This window comes from Saccostrea echinata, unplaced genomic scaffold (genome assembly GCF_033153115.1).
Source record: "Saccostrea echinata isolate AGI-Se365-2 ecotype Australia unplaced genomic scaffold, CSIRO_AGI_Sech_v1 ptg000022l, whole genome shotgun sequence".
NCBI lineage: Eukaryota > Metazoa > Mollusca > Bivalvia > Ostreida > Ostreidae > Saccostrea > Saccostrea echinata.
The window spans coordinates 18888910-18894046 of record NW_026889771.1 but is presented as its reverse complement, the minus strand read 5'-3'; the positions used below and the strand labels follow the sequence as shown (position 1 = coordinate 18894046).

The 5137-nt window shown below is 31.6% G+C and overlaps 1 long non-coding RNA gene across 1 annotated transcript; it reads right to left on the bottom strand.

Moving 5' to 3' along the window:
• Positions 1-1728: 1728 nt before the first annotated feature.
• On the bottom strand, positions 1729-3404 carry LOC133190983 (uncharacterized). The gene is made up of 4 exons (XR_009721643.1): positions 3094-3404; positions 2381-2456; positions 1982-2045; positions 1729-1803 (listed from the first exon to the last, which is right to left on the bottom strand). It is a non-coding gene; the product is annotated as an uncharacterized LOC133190983 (long non-coding RNA).
• Between the last annotated feature and the right edge of the window lie 1733 nt (positions 3405-5137).

The window sequence follows — 5137 nt, the reverse complement described above, 5'->3', positions numbered from 1 at the left end:
TCTAAATATAGTTTTCAAACGCATCATTGACCCAGCATGGGAGATAACTCTGTGGTACTTAGAAGAGTTTGTGCACCTCGCAAATTTTAAACAAATACCTACGGACTGCGCTAGGCTTTATTTCACTAAATCAAAACGGTATGCATAAAAAAATCTTTGACTTTATTTTGTTTTGTATATCTTCGTTCTTTTATACGCTACACAAGACGTATTTGACACCTACCGCATTTCCTCCGTTCGCCTAAAATTTGCCGCAACATCCATCATGTAAATAAATTCGAAAATGCCCATGGTTAAAAATGTTGAAAGATTCAGTCATTTGTAATAAAAATAAAAAATAAACACCCCTATCAATGATTAAACATTTATTCTTCCTCAGTAGACACACAGAAAAATATCTCCAACAGAACTTAGTAGTTTTTTTTTTTTTTTTTTTTTTTTCATATGTGACTATTTTAGTTATCAAACCTTCAACTGTTTATGGATTCTAGACTACGTTAAAAGTTTTAAGAACAGAAGGAAGGGATTGGGGTGCTTACTCCTGTATTTAATAACCTGTTTTCCTTTCTACAGATCTAACCCCCCCCCCCATCACCAGTTTGCCTCTGGCTCCTTTGATACCATATACTTACTGGCATGTTAAAAATAAATTATTAAACAGTGTTCACATCAGGTTTTACTTATTTGGGTATTGTAGCACAAATCATATCGGCGTAGGGGGGAAGGGGGGGCTTTAGTCTCATGTTTTTGAGTAATTATCAATCAATGCGCAAACAAGATAATCATAGTAAAAACTTTGTAATACAGAAACAGATACTCTGTTAAAGAACAGATGAACACAATATACATGCTAAAATTTAGATCTTGTTGTACCACAAAACACGGACAGGCGCATACCAGAATGGAAGTGAAATGTACGCAGAGAACGGCTGGGGTCCGCTTTGAGACCCCCAGTGGGTCCAGATGAGGGCTCACGGGCGAAGTCCCTGAAAGCTCATGGTTTTTATCAAATATTTCATTCAAAATCATGCCATTTCGATTTTCTTTAGAAAATACAAGACATAGTAATATTGTTTTTAACACAAAGTTAAATACTTCCTTGCAAATTTATTGTACATGTAGAGGCTGAATATTTTTTTAAAAAGATATATTGGTATCATCTTTCGGCAACAAATATAATTAATAGTTTCAATTTTTAACAAAAATAAAATTTAAATCATATTCTAGTGGATCACAGCATTCAACGGTTGATATTTTCTCTAAGTTCTTAAAATAAATTATCAATGTGTTGTAGAAGAATTACAAATTAATGAATGTTTTATTTGGTTTTGGCAATGATTTAATAAAACATTACAATTTTTTTTTTTAATTTTTTTTTATAAAGACATGGTAATATAGAATTTGAATTTGAATCGAAACAGTATGAGATAAAATAATTTGAAACACAAATATTTGCTGGCTGGTATTGATATTTTTTCTCTTCTCACAAATCTCTCCCTCCCCCCCCCCCCCCCCCCCCCCATTTTTCAAAATTTGTAAACGATGTGTACGCACCTGCATATTTGCATATAAGCAGCTACGCGCCTGTCAGAATACATGCAAGTAAAGATACTCAGATCTTAACAGCCTTCAAACTTTCACACCATTGTACTGTTAAAAATTCAAAGTATTAGTTATCTAGAAAATTTATTTAATTAAAAACAGCTTTCAAATTCAAAGACAAGCTGTGAAGGGATTTCTGAGCAGGTGCAAAATATTTCAAACAGTCCACAGTTCAAACAGTTCTTCTGGATGAAATCAATTCTGAAAACAAAATGAAATACCATTATGGAAGGTTCATTTGTGTTTTAAAAAAGTGATACTCAAAACAATGCATTGAGTAACATGGAAAGCATTTACATGATTCTACTGTTTTTATTATCAAAACATTTCAATAATCTTGCTAGGAAAATGTATGGTTTAGAGCTTATATGGAGTATACCTTTTTATTTTATTGGTGGAAACACTTGCTGCCTGAATGAATTGTTCAAATTGTTTGGGAGTAGCTACAACACAATATATATATAATGAGTGAAAAACATAATGATTACTATTGTAGAATGAAATGACATTGCATTGTACAAAACAAACCATGCTATACTATATTATCTGAAATTCATAAAATAGATGGAAACAAACTTTTGATACAAAACTTTTCTGGGAAATTGAAACCTATGACATTTGCAAAAGTAGAATTGGTAGCTATACTTAATTTAAGTAAAAAAAAAAAAATCAATATACTAGAGATAACATTTAATTCTTTCACCTATGCAACATTTAAAAAAATATTCAACACTGGCATACTATAAAATTAATGTGAAATGCTTTAGTGTGATCATACCCAGTGGAGAAATTGATGCATCTATTTTGATAGTTCTAGCTGATGTAAATGCTAGTTTTAACCAGTTCTGTGACAGCTACAATGACAAAAGAATTACACATATAAACAGTACATAAATACATGTATATACATATAAGACTGACTTAATGTACATGTAGTCAGACAAATGAAAATTCAAACATTTTATCTTCATTAATGTAGAAATTCTACAAATTTACAGCCTAGTGATATAGATAGTACAAGTTCTATGATGAATTTAAAATATGAAGCACTGATAAAAACTGAAATCTTAAAATTCACATATTTTTGATTGCCATAGGTAAAAATTAAAATTTATAGGGTCTTATACTCTTGTATGTACAGTGCACATACATTGTACACTGTGCAGTTTGACTTCACAAATACACTGTAAGTGTGACTGCATCTAAATTATACTATTTGATATCATGACGTGATGTGCTTATATTATGTTACATGTTTGTACATGTATGCCAAAGGACAACATCATTGCATATTTAAAAGTGTGGAACTTTCATAATGTGTGTTTTTTTGTGTATGTGTGTGTGTGTGTGGGGGGGGGGGGTACACACAAGGCACTGCATTGCAGTTTGTGACGGACTGTAACAATACATCTTATTGTACATGTTCAAGGTTATTTTACATCGATGTAAAGAATAGTATGTCTACATGTTAATACCTATGCACATACACACCTTAATGAACAGAAAGGGACCTAGGGAGGTAGTGCGGATCGTCTCAGTTTTCCATGATTTCCCGAAATAACGTCATCATTTTCTCATCAAAAAGATAAACAAGGCCCAGGTCTCTTATTTTATCCCTATTCTCTTTAAAGATTGCCTGATTGTTGCATTTATCCACTGCATATCTCAGCTGCTGTCGCCACGTTTTTAGATGTAAACAACATTCCGTGTCACCGAGTGCAAGCGCTTGGCTGAAGCCGAATGCAGCCAAACGACACAATAAAAAGAGAATTATTTCGAAGACGTGTTGTTACTATATAAGAGAAAATCACTAATGTTTATCTATTTAAACCTGAAAAATCAGACATTCATTACAAATTCTCGCAATCATCATTAAATAGCTTTTTTGAGCTCTATTTCCTTATACGGATCTATCAAGGCGGAGCAACTGTCATGACGTCAAACCTCATTATGACCTCATTACCATATTATCTTCATGTGTAGCCTTAACTGTACTGCGTACCAATATATTTGTTTCTTGGACATTACATACAGGTGAGAAATATCTCAATTTTACCTTCAGTTCTTATATATTTTATGCAGGGAAAATGTGTTGAAAAAAATGGCGCAAGAGAAATGGAAAATAGCCCAAAGATTCTCTCAAACGGTTTGACTCGCAGGAAATTCTTAGCCCAACTCGTTCTTCAGATAACTCAATTATATTTAAGACCTTTGAAGATTATTATGTACTCAGATTTGAAAAATAATCTAAAACCTTGAAAATTAGCTGGATTTTATAATAAGCCGGTTTTGAAAATAAGCCACCTATTTCTTGCAGTGAAAATTTCTCGAATATAAACCTATTTTGAAAATAAGCTGGACATGGTAATGCCATTTAGGAAAAATATTAAACTAAAAATTTTGTTTTCTACATGCAAGATATTGAACACAGTGTAATTTTAATTATTTTATTTTATTATAAACATGCCATGACATTTATGATTTTATTCAACAAGGCACAATATCACAATATCGACTTAAATCTTTATTTAGCAACGGTAATCACGACTTTGTACATCTCGGTAATCTTATCAGATAAGTCTTATTTTCAACAGAGCTCGACTTATTTTAAGAATTAAGTTTTAACGGACTTGAAATTTCCTTTTAAAAATTACGAAGGTTATAAATCGGCCCCTCAATTATATTAATGAAAATATTCTAAGCCATTGATAATAAGGGGGTTGAGATGATCATTAATTGACAAACATAATTACACACTCGTTCACGACAATGACTTTAATATTGTGACGTATACAGTGGTGTTTGAAATTTGAAATGAATTTTCACCGAGTTTTTTAAAATAAAAATAGATTTAGTTTCATTATATTTTATTATAATTTTTGTTTATTTAACCGAGTGTCTGACTTGATATATGTGGCATTATGTGCACTATGATAACGCAAGCGCGTGGAAAAGGAATGTGAAAATGTCTATAAATAATAATGGTATATGGTGGCTTGAATATGCAGCGAAAATTAATTTTAACTCGCTTTCCAATATAATAATACTATCAGCAGATCATTAATCTAACATATAAATCTAACATTTTCAACAAGTTTACGTTCTTACAATAAATTACTAAGTTTCAAATATAGCAGTAAACAACGAGGTATTGGCTATGTCTGTTGGTAAAATACAGTATGTCCGAATGATAGCCGTGCGTATTATACTCGGCCAAATGTATTAGTTCACAATCGATCGATTAAAATTTATATTATGAATTGATAATAAGCCCTGATAATGCTCTCGTCGCTAACGGTTTTTTTTTGTTTTGATAATTAGCCGCAATTTGAAAATAAGACGGCTTTGAAAATAAACCCCCACTTTCTTACCAAAACTTAAAATCAATGTACTCAGAAGTACAGAGAGCCGTGGCTCATTTACAGAAAGTGAACAAGGCCGTTTTACATTAAACATACATTGTAATAACAGATGTAACACAAATTAAAATATATTTATGGCATATAGTATAAATATGAAAAATGTTTAAAAAATT